The sequence below is a fragment of the Salvelinus alpinus genome, chromosome 16 (assembly GCF_045679555.1).
Source record: "Salvelinus alpinus chromosome 16, SLU_Salpinus.1, whole genome shotgun sequence".
NCBI lineage: Eukaryota > Metazoa > Chordata > Actinopteri > Salmoniformes > Salmonidae > Salvelinus > Salvelinus alpinus.
The window spans coordinates 33,954,035-33,976,376 of NC_092101.1; the positions used below are offsets into that span (position 1 = coordinate 33,954,035).

At 41.0% G+C, this 22,342-nt stretch overlaps 1 protein-coding gene across 1 annotated transcript in view; it reads left to right on the forward strand.

Moving 5' to 3' along the window:
* The first annotated feature begins 4,141 nt into the window (after window positions 1–4,141).
* LOC139541407 (receptor-type tyrosine-protein phosphatase F-like) overlaps window positions 4,142–22,342 on the forward strand; it is a 450,116-nt gene continuing 431,915 nt past the window's right edge. Inside the window, exon 1 of the mRNA XM_071346023.1 lies at window positions 4,142–4,472. The gene's annotated coding sequence lies outside the window, so the exon portion shown is untranslated. The remainder of the gene's footprint in view (window positions 4,473–22,342) is intronic.

Below are 22,342 nucleotides of genomic sequence, written 5' to 3' on the forward strand. Positions count from 1 at the left end.
GTCATTTTTTCCCCCCTACTATAAGATCAGATTCTACCATCATTCATATTGGACAAGATCCGCATTAAAAAGCTATCTCTGTCCACAACGGTTTGTGGTTTCAAAATACTACCGCATATGCAGTGCAGCCCAGCTCACATAGAAAATCAAACAATGTTTTTTTTTTATAAATAGATAAATCAAATGCATAGATAACAATCAACAAGGACTGCCCGTTCCATGATCTCGCCATCACGGTTGACAACTCCATTGTGTCCTCCTCCCAGAGTGCTAAGAACCATGGCGTGATCCTGGACAACACCCTGTCGTTCTCAACTAACATCAAGGCGGTGACCCGTTCCTGTAGGTTCATGCTCTACAACATTCGCAGAGTACGACCCTGCCTCACGCACGAAGCGGCGCAGGTCCTAATCCAGGCACTTGTCATCTCCCGTCTGGATTACTGCAACTCGCTGTTGGCTGGGCTCCCTGCCTGTGCCATTAAACCCCTACAACTCATCCAGAACGCCGCAGCCCGTCTGGTGTTCAACTTTCCCAAGTTCTCTCACGTCACCCCGCTCCTCCGCTCTCTCCACTGGCTTCCAGTTGAAGCTCGCATCCGTTACAAGACCATGGTGCTTGCCTACGGAGCTGTGAGGGGAACGGCACCTCCGTACCTTCAGGCTCTGATCAGGCCCTACACCCAAACAAGGGCACTGCGTTCATCCACCTCTGGCCTGCTCGCCTCCCTACCTCTGAGGAAGTACAGTTCCCGCTCAGCCCAGTCAAAACTGTTCGCTGCTCTGGCACCCCAATGGTGGAACAAACTCCCTCACGACGCCAGGTCAGCGGAGTCAATCACCACCTTCCGGAGACACCTGAAACCCCACCTCTTTAAGGAATACCTAGGATAGGATAAAGTAATCCTTCTAACCCCCCCCCCCCTTAAAAGAGTTAGATGCACTATTGTAAAGTGGTTGTTCCACTGGATATCATAAGGTGAATGCACCAATTTGTAAGTCGCTCTGGATAAGAGCGTCTGCTAAATGACTTAAATGTAAATGTAGATACATCAAATGTATATTTTAACTAAAGTGCTTCCAAACTGCTCTCCTAGAGGCCATCTGAATCTGTTATAGCTACTGTACTGTATGTCTGGCTATTGTTAAGGAGGGTCAATAACAATGACTTACAGTGATAGTCACAGTGAGATGGTCCAGAAGTAAAAACATACAAAAAGATAAAACAATAAAACATTAGATTTTATTTCTATGGTCTAGTCAGCCAGCTCACAAGTCAGAATGTGGTCTGAGCTAGACGTCAGGCCTTAGAGATAAAATCATTTCTGATTTTATTTGTTTCTGTATTATCTCTATTGTCCAGTCAGCCAGCTCACATTAAAGGGAGAGTTGTTGACCTCAGCTTGACTTTAGACCACCTCTGAGATATTATATGAAAATGTCTGATATTGGGGTGAACTATCCCTTTAACTCCTCCTAAAGTCTCACACATTAGGTCATCATATACATGTAGTCTGAATTCCAAATGACACCTTAATTATTCCCTATGTAGTACACTACTTTTGACCAGGGCTCCGGTCAAAAGTAGTGCACTATTTAAAGAATAGGGTGCCATTTGGGATGCACACATAGTACTGGTTCTGGGTCATAAGACCTTCATCATAGCATCAAAGCAGGGAGGGTAGAATTAGGGGTTGACTGTGGCAAAAGCACTAGCCTAGCCTACTGCTCACAAAGATATGTCTGTGATCTGTCAAGGTATTTTTAGACTGAGGAAGTAAACAGACTAGCTGTAGGCTAAATTCCTATAACCACATTGACTTTAATAAACTTATTACAAATATCATTAGCAGATAAATTTTTTCTAAAACTTTATTGAATAAGGTAATTAGGTTTGGAGGACATGCTAAACTTGAAATCACATAAGTGTTTATAGAAAACACGTCTGTTTTATGTAGTTGGTCAGCCTACTATCTGGCCTACCAATCTGAATTTGCCAATAAAGCTGTAGCCACACCACAAACTCTCAATGCCATAGAGATGCTGTAAAACTAGTCATTTATTAAGGGCTCTGTTCAATCAGGTCAACTTTAGCCAACACCTGCTTAGTGGTTCTTTTGGTGGTGTCGGAGGTAGAACTGGGTTAGAGCTGTCAAATCCAGAAGCTGCTCCTGGCATTATACCTAAAGCGGACATTGTCATTGGCTGCACGGAGTCACATTAAGAGAAATCTCATGCAGCCTTATTTACAAGTTCGAAAACTGGAATGTGAGATGCAATGTTCAATCAATTAGGCTGATAGAAATCCTAATTATTTTTTGTCATGATTTTCAATTTGAACATAACTAACTATCTATATAGCCTACACTTTCTTGTTCTGAACATCTAACTTGAGTGGGATGGGTGTGGCTTCGTGACATTGATCAAGAGTACTAGCTGCACATCAATTTGACAGCTCCAACGCAGTTAAACCAAAAACAGTACAGTATGAAGATCTACAAATTAATACATACCATACGAAACGTAACGTAACATATCATACTAATTGGAGTGTCCCATCTACCCCTGAGTCCAACTTGCAGAAACTACTTCTCCAATAGAAATCCCTGATCACACTTTTAGGCAATGTCATGGCAACGTTGGCTAGCTAAGCCCCTGCGGAAAAACACCTCATTGGGTCTAATGGTCTTCTCGAAAATGTAAGGTTGGATTAATAATAATAATGTTCAACTACTTAAGACATTCTCTCGAATCTAGGTTGTGTCTTTAGATTTCGAGAAAATAAACAACTAAGGAAGAATTTTTCACTTCACTCATTGACTTCTCAAACCCCGACCTGGACTGTTTGGTCTGTTTCGCAAGTGTTACCGGAAGTCTCGCGATGTTGTGCCTCTGGGTTTAGAAACTCTGTGGTTACACCTCTAACACCGCCTAAACATCAGCCCAAAAGTATTTTTTGAGAAGACGTTTTGTAAATCCTGCAAAAATCAGGGGACCCCCATCAATGTTTTTGTCACTCTCACTCAGATATCATATGAACATGGCATAAGTCATGGCAAATCAGAAAATAAGCTTTAAAACTGCATATGTTTCTCTCCGGCCCATGGAAAAATGAGTAGGATTGCATGAAATTAGTTCTAAAGCTGCAATATGTACCTTTTTGGGCAACCTGACAAAACTCTGATAGAAATGTGAGTTATAGATCTATCATTCTCATTGAAAGCAAGTCTAAGAGGCAGTAGATCTGCTCTATGTGTGCTATTTCTATACCTCCCATTTTTAAGTTTCGTTTTTGCATCTTTTACTTTCGGTTTTGTATACCAGCTTCAAACAGCTGAAAATACAACATGTTTGGTTATGGAAAATATAGTTCACAGCAGTTTAGTTGGTACAATCATTCTCTACACTATACTTGTTTGTTTTGTAACATATTTTGTCATTATTTTGTCACACTGAAATTAGGCAAACTCTTTCAACCAGGAAATGGGAAGGAAATTTCAACCAGGAAATGGGAAGGAAATTTCAACCAGGAAATGGGAAGCGATTTCTGCATAGTGCCTCTTTAGAAATGTTCTCTCCATCCTATGGCAAAAATGTGTAGAATAGCATGAAATTAGTGTTAAAAACTGAAACACATTTTCTGCACAATGGGTAGAATTGTAGGAAATTAGTTTAAAAACTGCAACATTTTCTCTCCGCCCCATGACAAAAAAACAATTATTGCAGGACATTACTTTTAAAAGTATACTTTTTCGCTCCACTAGGTGTTGGGTAAAGGTCGCTACATTACCCTGTTTCTTATTGTTAGCATGTCCCCACGCTTCTCTATACCAAGTCCCTTACGTGTACTTGCCTCTCAGATGGCCTCACTTTCGCCATTCAACTTCTGACACTAATGTAGCGAGTCCAGGGAGTAGCCCCGACTGGGACATGGACGCAGGTCCTGTGACCGTCAAGCCGACACCTTAACAACACCTTAACCATTACACCAAAAGGTCCGATATAATGCGAGGGGGTCGAGTTTGGGAAACCCTGCCGTAAATGACCGACCATATCCGACAAAGCCCGAGAATGCCGGCGGACAACCTGGGTGTGAGGGCAAAGCAGAACGCTACGCGCGAGCAAGAGAGAGGGGGGTTATTGTGCGTTCATGAGCACTACAGTCACTGCGCGAGGAACAGCGGGTGAGCTACTGAGAGGAGAGGAGACATTTGGACAGACATTGCTGCTATACTTGTAAAATATATGGTCTAATTTAGCAGAACTGTCCACCCAGGTCCTATACATCTCAAGGATTATACTTGAAATGATTACTGGTATAGTTTATTACGGAGAGGACGCATACCCGGAATAGAGTGAGCTGGACGGCTGGGCTGGGAAGGAAAGGAATTGTACTCTTTCTGAAGTCGTCGGGAGAAGCAAGTGGTTGCTATTTGCTAAAACAGAAATGCCAACGACCAGGGGACCTAGTGGGTGAGTTCTCGCTTTTCATATTCAACTGACAATGGTTGGGGTGTTTGAATGATCTATCACATGTTTTGTTGGAGTGGCATGGACCGGGTAGTATTGAACTGATGCTGAGGCAAAACTGCATCTTGTTGATAGGCTAATGATGACCACTGGTTTGAGATGTAGGCTGGTTATTGATAAAGCATAATTTCGTCATGTTGAAAAGTTATGTGGTCAGTATGAGCGGGATATTGTTTTTCAGCCTACTTCATGACATGCATTCAAATGTCCATTGATTTAGAGCTTGTTCGAGATCAATACGGCTGTATGCACGCCTCACGGGCAAATCGCAGGCAGGAGCACCTGTCAAGCCGCGCTCTGCTCTGATCACCCGTGGAACCTGTTACATAGACAAACATGTTTGGTGAATTACATGATGTGGAGAGAGAAGGTCAATTAACCAAGCACTACCATTAAAACCATTGTATCTGTTGCCACAACATGGGGCATATAAATGATTTGAACAATTCCGTTTTATATTAGCCTAGTTGTTTGCGCAATACTTGGCATATGTATCGAACTTGCAGTTGGATAGGCTACCTATAAGATACTAATTTATATAATTGTAAAATCTTAAGCTATAATGCATAGACTACGTGAAGGTCATTATTGTAGCCCACAAATCCGGCGTCCACAGTCAGCAAATGAGTTGTTTATGGACCAATAGAAACAAGGGTCTGAGCAGACTGGTGTTGGCGAGGAAACGGATGGTTAGGCTATACGCGCCGATCTATTTCAGATTGTTTGAAAACTATGGATGATAGCCTGGCTGTCATTGCTTTATCACATTATATGTGGAACATGCGAATATGGAGATGCAGGGGTCAATGGCGCTAAATAAATTCATTTCAGTTATTTCTCATCAATCCACATTATGCATTATTTCCATAGCCACAACATTATGTCATCAATGTTGGTGTCTATTGGCCTGGCTCTTCCCCGCTGTCATTTGTGTAGAATAAAATCTACGTTTTTAGAGCAGTTCAGAGTACATGCTCTAGCCTTGATAATTTTCAAATATACTTTTTCCATCAATTGAAAACAGCCAGTGGTCCACACAGCAGAACTAACACACAGCAAGTCTCTCTAGGGAGAGAGATTGGAGTTGAGGAGGAGAGTGCAACATCATCTATTGGGTTCGACGCATTCATTCGCCTTTGAATCCAACTCGTCCTCGCTCGCTTTCTGTGCTGTCTGCGTGACTGACTACTCCTTTATGCAAAACCATTACAATATAAAAGTATGCGTTCGACTCGCTATAGCGTGCATCAATAATTTTGCCTTATACGTTTTTAATTGTAAAAGTTGTAAAAATGCAATTCCATTATTGTCGCATTATAATTATAATAATTATAATTATAATAATACCTATAGTAATACAAATACTACTACTAATGATAATAATATAGCACTTTTTTTTTACGAAATACCAAATTGAATTTCTAGTAATTCCTGAATTTTAGCATTTGGCTTTAACTATCCCACTGGCAACACACTGGTTGAATCAACATTACGTTGAACCAACGTGGATTAGACCTTGAATTGATGTCTAAACCCAGTGGGATTTCATTGACTAAGTAATTAAGATCTAATTTCGGTAGCTGTGTCTTCTCCCAATGCTCTTAAGTAGGAATCCCAGTGCCCCTTTATTTCAAAGTACACCTATATTTAAAAGGATCAATAATTTAAATCTAAATACATGTATATTCTTCTTAAAATCTGTCTTTGCTTGGTATATTCATAAGGGAGCACTTAAAAAAATGGTTTGCTCTTATTAAATTACATTTCATGTTAAATCTCTCATGATAATTTGTCACCAATTATATGGTTATTTATGACTAATTATTTGCATTTGTCCTTTAAAGGACTCTTGAATTGTATGTAGATTCATGTAGATTCATGAGGGTGGACTTCACTGCATACATTAGAATAGCATTGACTGTCTTCTATGGAAAAGGGAAAAAAGGGGAAGACCTAGCCAGTTGTACAACTGAAATGTGTCTTCTGCATTTAACCCAACCCATCTGAACCAGAGAGGTGCGGAGGGCTATAGAATCTAATATTGTATTTGAGAGGAGGCTGTTGCTCTGTGTGTGAGAGAAGGAGAGTAGAGCAAGCAATGGAGTAGGATACTTAATTATTTAACTAGACAAGTCAGTTAAGAACAAATTCTTATTTTCAATGACGGCCTAGGAACAGTGGGTTAACTGCCTTGTTCAGGGGCAGAACGACAGATTTGTACCTTGTCAGCTCAGGGATTTGATCTTGCAACCTTTCGGCAACCTTTCGGTTACCAGTCCAACGTTGTAACCACTAGGCTACCTGCCGACCGCCGCGCCAGATGCACTGGCCACATCACTCCAGCCACAGACTGTGTGTGACTGAGTGTGTCTTATTAGCGACAGCTAGGCTGTGGAGTGATGTGGCCAGTGCATCTGTTTGTGCCTCTGCCTTCAGCTAATGAGTGGCTGGCCCGGTTGGTGATGCTGAGCCCTCACTGGTAAACAAAAGGCATATACTGCTGCCTGACAGACCATAATTACCACCGTTGTAACCACTCATCTCTACAATCTCTCCCCACACTCTTCAAGTCTCTCTCTCTATTCCTCTGTTGTAACCACTCCCATCGCCATACTCTCCAGTTCTCTCTGTCTAATCTGTTGTTCTCACAGTGGACCCCCCTTCCTTTCAAACCCAGCTCACTCTCTCTCTCTCACTCCCTCTCTTTCGCTCTCTCTCTCTCTCTCCATTCCTCTTTTTTTCTACCCTCCCTTCCCTTCCTCTCCCACTCTCTCTCTCTCTTTGGGGCTCTGACTCTGTGCCCATGTTCACTTGTGCTTTCTACATTCAAAAATTGTGTGTCAGTTCGGGGATAAGTGCAAGGGTAAACATATTAGTGGGGAAGACCAGTATATTTTGCCCCTCCTTTCTCGGCACGCTACAACCAGCCAGGGCACGGTAGTGTTGCTGTAGCAGTTAGTTACAGAATGCTGATGGGGTGGAGCTGCTAGTTCATCATCAGAGAATTCTTATTTTTTTATTTTACCAGGTAAGTTGACTGAGAACACGTTCTCATTTACAGCAATGACCTGGGGAATAGTTACAGGGGAGAGGAGATGAATGAGCCAATTGCAAACTGGGGATGATTAGGTGACTGTGATGGTATGAGGGTTAGATTGGGAATTTAGCCAAGACTCCAGGGTTAACACCCTTACTCTTACGATAAGTGCCATTGGATTTTTAGTGACCACAGAGTCAGGGCACCCATTTAACATCTCATCTGAAAGATGGCACCCTACACGGGTGGCAGGTAGCCTGGTGGTTAGAGCGTTGAACTAGTAACCAAAAGGTTGCAAGAGCTAATCCCTGAGCTGACAAGGTCAACATCTGTCGTTCTGCCCCTGAACAAGGCAGTTAACCCACTGTTCCTAGGGTGTCATTGAAAATAAGAATTTGTTCTTAACTGGCTTGCCTATAGTTAAATAAAGGTTCAAATTAAACAGTGTAATGTCCCCAATCACTGCCCTGCGGTACTGGGATTTCTTTTGGACCAGAGTAAAGGGTGACTCCTACTGGCCCTTCAACACCACTTCCAGCAGCATCTGGTCTCCCATCCAGAGACTGACCAGGACCAACACTGCTTAGCTTCAGAAGCAAGATCAGCAGTGGGATGCAGGGTTGTATGCTGCTGGCCCCCAACCTGTTAGTATCAGTGGTGGTTGCATTATAAAACCACTTGGACTCCAATGCTTCCCACAGTTGTGTCAAGTTGGCTGGATGTCCTTTGGGTGGTGGACCATTCTTGATACACACAGGAAACTGTTGAGCGTGAAAAACCCAGCAGTGATGGAGTTCTTGACACAAACCAGTGCGTCTGGCATCTACTACCATACCCCGTTCAAAGGCACTTACAACTTACAACGTTCATCCTCTGAATGGCACACATACACAATCCAGGTCTCAATTGTCTCAAGGCTTAAAAATCATTATTTAACCTGTCTCCTCCCCTTCATCTACACTGATTGAAATGGATTTAACAAGAGACATCAATCAAGGATCATAGCTTTCACCTGGATTCACCTGGTCAGTCTGTCATAGAAAGAGCAGGTGTTTTTAACGTTTTGTACACTCAGTGTACCTCCCATGGCAAAATGTGTTGCTTTTTTTGACTGATACATCCAATGGTTCACAGTCTCCCTGGGTTCTATAGTCATGTTGATTTTGACTGTGTGTGAATGTTTTGCTTTGAAGTTCAATAGATAGAAACTGATCTACTTTGACATTTAAAACGATAGTCAGCATACATTCCATATGCATAGTACCTACAATTCCACGCTTTGCAAGTCTAATATTGATATTTCACTTGAGGGCATATTGCATCTTTAAAGAACTCACTCCATGGTGCAACTCCCCAAGTCAATATTAAAATAGATTTTGATACTCGGTCTGCCTCATATCGAAATCATTATTTGCTTAGCCGCAGTGGACCGGGTTCTCTGCTTGGTAGCTGTCCAGGCTTATCATGGCTGAACTGGAATTAGACATTTATACTGTATACGTCCCAAACAGCGCCCTATTCCCTACAAAGTGCACTGCTTTTTACCAGATCTCTATGGGCCCTAGTCAAAAGTAGTGCACTATAAAGAGAATATGGTGCTATTTGGGAAGCAGCCCCTGTGTGGTGTGGACTGGAGATGGATGGTTGAAACAACAATAACAACAAGGTGCGAGCTGTAGTGTCCAAGCCCAGGCAGTGTTTGCTGTGCTCTCTGTGTCTGTCTCCAAGAAGGGACCGGAACATGCAGTGTATCACTGGGTTGTCAATGTATTGTCCATCTGCTGATTGACCTATTTGAAGAACAGTCCAGGGTTTCTATCTGTCTGCTTCCCCACAATGGAACAGCAACATAGTTGCTCTGGGTTTTCAATTACACCGGCCCATTGTTTGCTGTTCGGACAGGAATAAGCTTCAGGGTCTGGCTGTCAATGTTTTTGTTTCATCTCGTCACACGTTAAGGGCAAGATCCTATCATCCACAACCACAGACTTAACTGTGTCCCAAATGGCACTGTATTTGCTATGTAGTGCACTACTTTTGATGGGTTAAAAGTAGTGTGCACTGTATAGGGAATAGGGTGCTGTTTGGGACTCATCCCTACAGGGTATGATTCCCCCGCAGTGATACCAAGGCAATTGGCCCGGTATCTAACACTACACTTTGTATGTGGTCTGTCACTTTGTTTTCTGTCTGTGTTCTCAGGATGGGATGTTAGTGGATAGATTTGAATAATGTAAACGTTATTAAACAGAATAAACTTCATTAAAACTGTTCGCTTTGTGATTGCGAGGCCTGTGGGTAATAGATGGAAATAATTCTAAATAAATTGGGATCACTGTGTCACAACAATATCCAATAGTGTTTTCTATTCAATTCAACACATTTATTTTAATTACATTTTATTTTAACCTTTTTGGTAGCCTGTTGCCACATCTGTTTGTGCTCTTAACTCCACTGCGGTCATTGGTATGAAAATGAGTGACGAGAATTTGGCATGATGGCACAGACAGACTGGCACTCAGGCTATATTTTGTGTGTATAGCAGGCTTTTGCTGCATTGCTCTCTGACTCCGTCCCACCTGTTGAGAAGACAATGTCTGCACTTTGAAGTGAAACACTGTCAGCTGAAGGAGGAGGAGGATGAAGAGGGGGACTCTTATACTTTGTACTTTTAGTTATGACATTTTAAATGTTATAACAGCGGAAGCTTTTGAGTTGTCGAAATGTTGGGATTTCTTTTGATCATCGAGCCGCCAAAAGGTAATGCTTGCATTGTTCAACCTGCAGTGTTGTTTTAGGATGTAGAGAATAGAGTAGGATGGTTGACATGTTGTTGATTCAGTTGATTTTCCTGCCCTCCTCTCATGTTACTTTATAAAAGTTGCTGCAGCGAAGCCTTATAACTAGGCAGGTCTGTCATTCTATTCTCTGTTTTCCCACCCGCCTGTCAGTCTTTCTGCAAATAGGCAGGAATCACCTTATTGAGCCCAGAAAGAGAGACAGACAGACAGACAGACAGACAGACAGACAGACAGACAGACAGACAGACAGACAGACAGACAGACAGACAGACAGACAGACAGACAGACAGACAGACAGACAGACAGACAGACAGACAGACAGACAGACAGACAGACAGACAGACAGACAGACACTGCATATCATCAATTAATAACACGTCAGAGGATGACTGGCTTTCTAAAAAACAGTCTGCTGTCAGGTCCCAACTGCCAGAGATGCCTCAGCTTACAGGGTAGTACACTTATTCTTACTTATTCTCCCTTGTTTGCTTGTAGAAACAACCCATTTTTTATTTTCATTCTTTAGGTACATCCACTGTGAGAATAGGAAAGTAGAGCTTTTCTCCAACAAGAGCATTGCCTATGAAGAATAGCTTACAGCTAAACAGTATGGGAATTAATGGAAATATATGCTAATTTATATTAATGCCATTTAAATGTAGATGTTTTTTGGATTGGATATATTTACCATATCATATGGAGACAGAAACATAAACATTTTACCTCATCATAAGTAGACATAATTACAAATGATTAAAACCTTCCAATAGAAAAAAAATATATATATATTTACGAATTCAACTTTAATTAAATGAGTTCACTCTTCACATGGGATGATTTCACTGAACAACAAAAGTAAGGGAATATGAATGATCCCCAATGATCCATCGAATCTCCCAAAAAGGTTTTCAACATACATCTGTAAAATGATAGTCTAGAAACTAAAGCTTTGGTTGTCTTCCTCTCAGGCTTCCATGTCTTCTCCCTGGACCTCCTCAATGTCCACCTCTTGAACATCAGACTCTGAGGCCTCATCTTCACTGTCACTTTCCAACCTTGTTGAGGATGGCTCATTGTCAGGCTCAAAAAGCCTCAGATTTGCCAGATGGCCACCAATTTTTCAACCCTTGTATTGGGCAGCCTGTTGCGTGCTTTTGTGTGTTCCCAAACAAGGACCAGTTGCTCTCTGAGGCGGCTGATGTTGGTGGGATTTGGAGGATGATGGAGGCAACAGGGGAAAGAGCCTCAGATCCACAAAGTCCCTTCCACCAGGTGGCTGATGAGATATGTTGGCACGACTGCCATATTGCATCTCCATCCCAAAGCCCTTGCTTGGAAGTGTACTTCGCCAGACTGCCAAGAACCTTGCACTCATCCAGGCCAAGGTGGCGAAACACGGTAGTGATGACACCATAGGCCTTGTTGATCTCTGCACCAGACAGGATGCTCTTGCCAGCATACTTGGGGTCCTACATGTGCCCTGCGGCGTGTATCGGCTTCAGGCAGAAGTCTTCACGCTTTTTGATGTATTTCAGAACTGCAGTTTCCTCTGCTTGGAGCAATAGTGAAGTGGGCAGGGCAGTGCGGATTTCTTATCTTACATCTGCAAGCAGAGTCTGAACATCAGACAGGATGGCATTGTCTCCCTCAATCTGTGCAATGGCTACTGCTATAGGTTTCAGGAGTTTCAGGCTGCTTACCACTCTCTCCCAAAATACATCATCCAGGAGGATCCTCTTGATGGGGCTGTCCATATCGACAGAATGTGACATGGCCATTTCTTGGAGAGACTCCTTCCCCTCCAGGAGACTGTCAAACATGATGACAACACCACTGCATCACTGCTTGGTATGGTAACGGTTTGGCATCCGAGTGCAAGGTGCTACAGAGGGTAGTGTGGACGGCCCAGTACATCACTGTGGCCAAGCTCCCTACCATCTAGGACCAGAAATATACCGGGCAGTGTCAGAGAAAGGCCCTAAAAATTGTCAAAGACTCCAGCCACCAAAGTCATAGACTGTTCTCTCTGCTACTGCACGGAAAGCAGCACCAATGCACCAAGTCTGCAACCAGCAGGACCCTGAACAGCTTCTACCCCTAAGTCATAAGACTGCTAAATAGTTTGTTAAATAGTTAACCAAATACCTACCCGAACAATCTTCATTGACACTTTTTGCACTAACATTTTTGACTCATCACATACGCTGCTGCTACTGTTAATTATCTGTCACTTTATTCCTAGTTATTTGTACCAATCTACCTCAATGACCTCGTACCCCGGCACCCCTTGTATAAAGCCAAGTTATTGTTACTCATTGTGTATCTATTATTACTTTAATTATTACGTGTTTTACTTTTCTATTATTTCTATTATTATTTTATTTCTCACTGCATTGTTAGGAAGAGCCGTAAGTAAGCGTTTCACTGTTAGTCTACACCTATTGTTTAAAAAGCATGGGACAAATAAAAATGAGATCTTATTTTAATTTCAACATAATCCTTTTCCATCTGTGAATACAGAACTGTCAGTTTCGTTGTTGTTGTCAATACTTGAAGATGGTTAACATGTGTTTACATGGTTAGATAAAATTAGGAACTAACTAATCGCTGTCTTTCCTGGGAGACCACCGTGTGTAATTAACATCTGAGAGGAAACAGATAAAAGCATACCGCTGTTCTAAATTGCAATTTAACGCTTAATTTCACATTGATGTTTATTTAGAAGAGCACTTATCTAGAGTCCTATCCATCTCCCATTAGAATATACTTTGGTAATAATCAAGTGAAATACTTTATCTCCACTTTATGAGAAGGAAAAAATAAAGGCAGGTGTCTTGTGTCCATAGGCTTTGAACCGACGATAAACGCATCCTCTAAATGTCATACATACACTGTGTACAAAAAATATTGAGTTGCACTCCTTTTGTTCTAAGAACAGCCTCAATTCGTTGGGGGCATGGACTCTACAAGGTGTCAAAAGCGTTCTACTGGGATGCTGGCCCATGTTGACTCCAATGCTTCCCACATTTGTGTCAAGTTGGCTGGATGTCCTTTGGGTTGTGGAACATTCTTTGAGTGTGAAAAACCCAGCATGTTTGCAGTTCTTGACACACTCAAATCAGTGCGCCTGGCACCTACTACCATACCTAGTTTAAAGGCACTTACAACTTTTGTCTTGCCCATTCACCCTCTGAATGGTACACATACACAATCCATGTCTCAATTGTCTCAAGGCTTAAAATCCTTCTTTAACCTGTCTCCTCCCCTTCATCTACACTGATTGAAGTGTATCAATCAAGGATCATAGCTTTCACCTGGATTCACCTGGTCAGTCTATGTCATGGAAAGAGCAGGTGTTCCTAATGTTTTGTACACTCAGTGTATATCTTGTGGTTTGACTTGTGCCAACGTGACATGGATTAAATGTTTTGACACTTATATTTTCTCATCCAAAAATGGTTTTGATTAGTGATTCACCGATATTACATTTTTGGCCGATACCGATATCCAATATTTAAAATGTTAGCGGCCTTTTAAGCATTCTGGTACAGTTAAATAGTTAACACACACATGGACACAGCGGTCTAAGGCACTGCATCTCAGTGCAAGAGGTTCTAATCCAGGTTCTATCACATCCGGCCGTGATTGGGAGTCCCATAGGGCGGCGCACATTTGGTCCAGCGTCGTCCGGGTTTGGCCGGGGTAGGCTGTCATTGTAAATAAGAATTTGTTCTTAACTGACTTGCATAGTTAAATAAAGGTTACACACACCACACTGACCAAAGCAATATTTTGTTGCCATTTACCCATGTCACCATTACCAGTAAAGCATATTCAAAAACTATTTATTTCACTTACTTTCTGTGCTGTTTCGTTGTTTATTTCTTCAGTCGTTTCATTCTCAGCCAGGATTTCTATGGAACGCCGTTTGGGTCTTTGCATGTCAAAAAAGATACACGTCAAATAAGCTTGTTGACCAAACAGGATCTGAATATGACTGCACGTCACATAATAATTTAACGCGTTCATAAATTCTTTACGTAGTTATTGCACATTGATTACACTATCACTCGTATTTCATATGTCACAACGATTCATCGATACGTATGCTACGATGCTGGTAAAGTTGTCTCGCTCACCTACAGTGCTGGTCATAAAAAAAGCTAGCTAGCTCATGGATGCAAACAATGTTCTTCCCCAAAAACATGGAAAACGACATAATCTGTTTCAGTAGCTATAGTTAGCTAGCTAACTATATAGCTAGGTGTCATCATCTAAAATAACCCTAATTTATAAGACAGTTCATATTCGGACCCATCTATGTGAAGCTAGCCACAATAAGGATTAGCCACAATAGTGGACTTTGCGGTTAGCCTTCAAAATAAAAGTCTGGCATAATTCTACTATTTGTATTCATTTGCATCACTGTCAATGACATACTTTTATTTTGAAGGCAAACCGCAAATGCCACTATTGTGCCAAATCCTTATTGTGGCTAGCTTTACAACACATAACCCAGTCCGGTCGAGCATCACTAGCCAGATAAAGCTAGCTGGCTGCTTATAACGTTAGCTTTGGGCAACAGGGTTAAGTAGCTGGCTAGCTATTTATTTTTCATGAACCGAAGTTAAATTTCAATAGGCGAACAACAAGTGGCAACCGAGCTAATACTTACTCACAAGGATTCCTAAATCATTGCAAAGAATAATGAAAATGACTGCAGTTTCTACTGATCATTGTTTTCAGGCTGGTTGTATTGGAAGTTGCGGTCGAACAAATTATCCTTTATTACCAACGCGGTATTGTAAACACATAATGCGTGGATGGCGTTTGACTTTTTTGTAGAGCTTTGACAGTGCTACTGTATTTTTTTGGACACTCAAAAACCCAAACGTTCCATAGTATGTATGTTGTGAAGCTAATGGCAGTGACGCTATTACTGTGTAACTCCGGTAGGGCAACATCTGAAAAATAGCGCACTTGGTAGTGTGTACCGGTGCTCGACCAGTCGGCGAAAGCCAACATCACCCACGACAGAGAACGGTTGATTGTCAAGGGAAATTAATTCCATTATCTTGGCGTTAATGGATTTTGCCTTTGAGCTGTCTCGCTGAAATGTTCTTACTCTTTCAAATGACTGCTCAACTTGTTGACTGCTTGATCCACACAGCAGACATTGTGGGCTAGATTAGGAATGCTGTGTTGCACGTGTAGCGCAACATTTTACGTGGCGTCATTACATCATGTACCTACGTTATATAGTTATGCACGGCAGCTTTGACATCGGTTTTTAACATCGGCGTTAAATTAGACATTGTGCCGATGTTGGCATTTTTAGCTAATATCGTCCGATTCCAATATGTTCACCGATATATCGTACATCCCTAGTTTTGATTATTATTACATTTTTCAATACTGTCAACTGTCAAGGGCTCTCTATCTGTACCATATGGCTCTACAGGACTAACAAGCACCCCAATGTGAAAGTGTCAATGGCATCGGAGTAAAACCTAGCTGCGCTTCAGGCCTGAACTGTATTGTACTGAATGTGAATGTTGTAGCGTCATTTACAGTGGGCCTTTTGGATGTGAGGCACTTCACCACTGCCTTGGACAACATCCCATTTAGATTGTGTCCCAAATGGTACCCCTCCATAGGGGTTTGGTCAAAAGTAGTGCACTATTAAGGGAATAGGGTGCCATTAGGGCCAAGCAATCTTCCAATTTACTACCCAGCCTTTAGATTCCACTGGGAAGGGTTAGCAGTTTAGCACAAATATATGTTTTCTTCTTCTTCGTGAGCATCATTTTCTATTCCTTGCCAGAGATTTGTGCTACCTACCATGTGGTACCTCATACTATCAATATAGGATGGAATCCAGAAACAGAGCAAGCCAAATGAGCTGGCTGTATGCTAGTAGACACACAAGTGGGGATTGTTAGAACTGAACCTCATATTTTTGACAGTTGAACGTGGCAGCTGTGGCAACTACATGGATCTAACAGAAACATGTATTGTAGCTGCTCCTGTGCTAGTTATAAATCACCCACATGTTTTGTTCTGCACAACAGAGACAGAGAAATGTCAATATCAATATCTAATTTGTCTGACACACTAATGAGAGTCTAATGACTCACCCATTTGTTTAGAGTCTGTCTGCGAGGTCTTCTCTCTCTGTAATCTAGCCACAAGGACACTCAGCTTGCGGCCCAAATGGCACCCTATTCCCTATAAATAGTGCACTACTTTAGACCAGGGCACCGACCCAGTGTTAATTTTGGCACTCTTAAATGGGGGATACAACCTTCCCAGCTCTGCAGATTTTCCTACGAAGAGACAGAATCATTAGATCATTTGTTTTAGTACTGTCCATATGTAGCTTGTTTTTGGTCACAGGTCCAGGAATGGCTGAAGAATTGCAACATTTACCTGGAGCTAACTCTGCAGATAGCAGTACTGAGTGATCTGAAAAGTCATAGTCAATCGATCAATAATATAATAATACTTTTAGCAGAAATGTTTATTTTTAATTTACAATCTGTAGAAATTATGAGAATAGAAAGGTTCAGACTTTTTGTGAAACATCACAGCACAGTTGAAAAATATATTGCAAATAGAAATCCAATATGGATGGTGTTAAGAGATAGATGGGAGGGGTTGAATGGAGCTCAAGGTTGGGAATAAAAACAACTAATAACAACAAGATAACTAATGTCAAATATACTGTGTCCGTAAAACGTACACTACTTTTCAAAAGTTTGCCGTCAACTAGAAATGTCCTTGTTTTTGAAAGAAAAGCAACTTTTTTGTCCATTAAAAAAACATCAAATTGATCAGAAATACAGTGTAGACATTGCTAATGTTGTAAATGACTATTGTAGCTGGAAACGGCAGATTTTTTATGGAATATCTACATAGGCGTACAGAGGCCCATTATCAGCAACCATCACTCCTGTGTTCCAATGGCACGTTGTGTTAGCTAATCCAAGTTTATCATTTTAAAAGGCTAGTTGATCATTAGAAAACCCTTTTGCAATTTGAACGGTAGCGTATATATATATTTGCAAAAAATATATGGGGGATTGGAAGTGATGCAGACAATTACATTGATGGAAACTACAATTTATCTGCAATATAAAAAATAAAGATCTAGTCTAGTCTTAATCTTTTTGACTAAAGTATCATTACGTCTTAGTCACATTTTTGTCATTTGAATAATGATTTAGTCTATTTATTGTCAAAATTACGAAAACATTGGGCCATTTTAGTCAACTAAATGCCCTTTCGTTTTAGTCTCATTTTAGTCACATCACATTTGTATTGCCTCATTAACCTATAGTAAACATAATTCACTGACTTTCATGTGAACAATTAGATATAGCCTTGTCCTACCAACATATTTTTTCTGCATTACATTATATTCTGTTCCGAACAGCAGAAATCTGACAAACATATATAGCAATATATCAGAATTATCAGTCCATTACATACACAACGAACATACAGAGAAGCGGAGAGAGAAAGAGAGAGAGAGAGAGTGCACAATCACCAGATTGAACCGCAAAGTACTATGGGTTGCACCTCCATCACACCGTCACACGTTCCACAGACGCCGCAGCCACATTGATGTCCAGAAGATGTACAGGGGCAAATGGCAATGAACATGAGCTAGTATCTGTTTCGCCCAGTGATGTAGTCGAGTCATTAAACCTCAAGTCCGAATCGAGTCCATATCCGTGTCACCAATGGTCGAGTCACAAGTCAAGTCCCTGTGGCCAGAGGCGTCATGCCCATTAGGGGCACGGGCACGTGCCGCCTCAGATTTGTCCTGTTTATATAAAAAAATATATGTTTTATTTTTTTTAATAAATGGTTGTAGTTGTTGTTTCTCTGTAATACTATTAGCCACCTAGCAATTGTATGAAGTTGTCTTTAGCTAGCCCAGATAGGTTCCCAATCTCCCAACCTCATACCTAGCTACCAAGAAGCCATTTCAGGCTATCAATCGAATTAGATTAGCTAGCTAGTCTAAGTAACTTAGCTGGCATGCCTGCTAGCAAGGTTGGTAGACGTTAGAAAAGCAGGCAATAAAGAAAACAATGTAGCGCCGGTATTATGGGTTGTATCTTTTGAATGGTAGCCTAAGGGCTAGGAAATCAAACCGTTTTCTCTGAGAAAAAGAGGAGGACTTGGCTACGTTGGCTACAGAACCTGTGCGATGTGTATAATCAGGGCTGGAGCATGTCTGCCTGTCTGCCCATGTAACCGATGTGAAATGGCTAGCTAGTTAGCGGTGGTGCGCGCTAATAGCGTTTCAATCTGGTGACGTCACTCGCTCTGAGACCTGAAGTAGTTGTTCCCCTTGCTCTGCAAGGGCCGTGGCTTTTGTGGCGCGATGGGTAACAATGCTTCATGGGTGTCAGTTGTTTATGTGTGCAGAGGGTCCCTGGTTCGAGCCCAGGTAGGGGCGAGGAGAGGGACGGAAGCTATACTGTTACACCCACACTCGTCGCTTGACCATCTCTCAGTCAATCTTCCACATATAAATGCTATGATGTCATTGGGTTGGGTGTTTGATATTTGTCATTTATCAGTGTTCTGGCTGGGTAGATCCACCACCTGTGGCCTGCATGTTAAGGGGCTATTGTGGATACAGACAGGCAAACCCAGCGATGGTGATGGTCTATCTGTTATACGAGGGGTTTGATGGTGCTCTCATCTGACAGGACCTAGATAAGTGTTTGTGTGTGTGACCAATCGGGTTAGTGCTAAATGGCATCCTATTCCATATATAGTGCACTACTTTTGACCATAGCCCTATGGGCTTCCCTATGGGCCCTGATCAAAAGTAGTGCACTATATAGGGAATAGGGTGCCATTTGGGACATAGCCTTAGTAATAGGAGACAGACAGGACATAGTGGTCTATTACAGACCTTGACATGAACAGGAGATTGAAACTCAAGTTTATATACATCAGAGAACCACAGCTGCTTCATCTAATATTCCATCATGTCTTCCTGTGGCGCTATAGAAGCTCTTTAGAACTGACACGGTATGTGTGTGTGTCCAGACGTGCATGTGCGTTCTTGTGTGTCATGTGTCTTCGGAAACACATTTTACAGAATTGGATCAAATCCAAGGTCACCAAATGCAATTCATAACACTTTTCAGAAAGTGTGTATCTCCTTTGTTAATGTTAACAGTCATAAGAACAAAACACTTTAAACTCTACGTCACTTCACTTTAATGTCAAGGTGAGGAAATAAATTGTCTGAACACTTCATTGGTTGGTCAGACATGTATACTGCATCAGTATATTATTGTACTGTATTACCTAAAACACTTCCAGTCAGAACTGACAGTCACACTTTAGTTGGATAGTCCCATATACACTGAGTATACCAAACGTTAAGAACACCTTCCTAATATTGAGTTGTACCCCCCTTCCCCCCTTCCCATTTCGCCCTCAGAACAGCCTCAATTAGTCGGGCGTGAACTCTACAAGGTATCAAAAGTGTTCCACAGGGATGCTGGTCATGTTTACTTCAATGCTTCCCACAGTTGTGTCAAGTTGGCTGGAAGTCCTTTGGATGGTGGACCATTCTTGATACACATGGGAAACTGTTGAGCGTGAAAAGCCCAGCAGCATTGCAGTTCTTGACACAAACCAGTGCACCTGGCATCTACTATCATAACTTATTCAAAGGTATTTAAATACGTTGTCTTGCCTATTCACCATCTGAATGGCACACATACATAATCCATGTCTCAATTGTCTCAAGGCTTAAAAATCTTCCCCTTCATCTACACTGATTGAAGTGGCTTTAACAATTGACCTGGTCAGTCTATGTCATGGAAAGAGCAGGTGTTCCTAATGTTTTGTACACTCAGTGTAGATGATAGGAAGAGTAGCTGCTTCTTCTGAAATAGCTAATGGGGATCCTAATAAAATACCAAATAGATGGCCATACTATCAACAATCTATATGTTGATAAGCAACTGCTTGCTAAGGTTACGGTTAGTTTAGTGTTAGGGTAAGGGTCAGGGTTAGGGCTAGGATTAGGTTAGGCTTAAGTTTAGGGTTAAGAAGGGTTACGGGTTAAGGTTAGGGTTACCCAACTGACTACAAGTGGTTTTTGTTATTGATTTCAACATTTAACAAAATTACCAACTCTATGCACAAGGCCTACTTTTTTTTAAATACATTTTATTTTAAAATGTAAACTTTTAAAATATTTTTTAGGGGTGGATCAGCTTAATAATGCGGAAAGATTGTTGCTTCCATCAATGTAATTGTCTGCATCATTTCCAATCCCCCATATCTTTTTTTGGTAAATATATACAGTTGAAGTTTACATACACTTAGATTGGAGTCGTTAAAACTCGTTTTTCAACCACTCCACAAATTTCTTGTTAACAAACTATAGTTTTGGCAAGTTGGTTAGGACATCTACTTTGTGCATGACACAAGTAATTTTTCCAACAATTGTTTACAGGCAGATTATTTCACTTATAATTCACTGTATCACAATTCCAGTGGGTCAGAAGTTAACATACACTAAATTGACTGTGCCTTTAAACAGCTTGGAAAATTCAAAAAAACTATGTCACGGCTTTAGAAGCTTCTGATTGGCTAATTGACTCAATCATTTGAGTCAATTGGAGGTGTACCTGTGGATTTCAAAGCCTACCTTCAAACTCAGTGCCTCTTTGCTTGACATCATAGGAAAATCAAAATTAATCAGCCAAGACCTCAGAAAAAAATGTGTAGACCTCCACACTCTGGTTCATCCTTGGGAGCAATTTCCAAACGCCTGAAGGTACCACGTTCATCTGTACAAACAATAGTACGCAAGTATAAACACCATGGGACCATGCAGCCATCATACCGCTCAGGAAGGAGACACGTTCTGTCTCCTAGAGACGAACGTACTTTGGTGTGAAAAGTGCAAATCAATCCGAAGTTTCTGAAGCCATGACATAATTTTCTGGAATTTTCCAAGCTGTTTAAAGGCACAGTCAACTTAATGTATGTAAACTTCTGACCCACTGGAATTGTGATACAGTGAATTATAAGTGAAATAATCTGTCTTTAAACAATTGTTGGAAAAATTAAGTGTGTCATTCACAAAGTAGATGTCCTAACCGACTTGCCAAAACTATAGTTTGTTTACAAGACATTTGTGGAGTGGTTAAAAAACAAGTTTTAATGACTTCAACCTAAGTGTATGTAAACTTCCGACTTCAACTGTAGGATGAGACATTCCTACCAATTTACTAGAGAACCAGTTTGGATTTAAGTATAACTTTTGTATGACTGACGCCTTTAGTGAGAAGTCTAATGCTTTAAACATTTCTGCCCCCGAATTCATATTCATTATATAAATTGGCCCTTTTGATTTTGTCTGGCTTGCCATTCCAAATAAAATTGAATATTTTTTGTTCATATAATTTAAAATGGAGGTCACTAGGTGTAGGCAAAACCATAAGCAAATAGGTCAACTGTGATATGACTAAAGATTTAATCAGGGTGAGTTTTCCACAAATAGACAGGTATTTTCCTTTCCATGGTAGCAAGATCTTATCTATTTTTGCTAACTTTCTATAAAAATGTATTGGAGTGAGAGCATTTCTTTCATTTGGGATTTATATACCGAGTATGTCCACATCTCCGTCAGACCATTTAATTGGTCAACTACACGGTAATGTAAAATTATAATTTTTTAGTGATCCAATACGTAATATATTACACTTATCATAATTTGGTTTTAATCCAGAGAGGATAGCATCTAGATCCTCTATGTGGCCGTGGAGAGATTCGAATTGTAGTTTTAAAAGAAAACATGAATCATCAGCGTACAATGACACCTTAGTTTTTAAGCCACGGATTTCTAATCCCTTAATATTATTGTTGGATCTAATTTTAACAGCTAACATTTCAATGGCAATAATAAATAGATATGCCGATAGTGG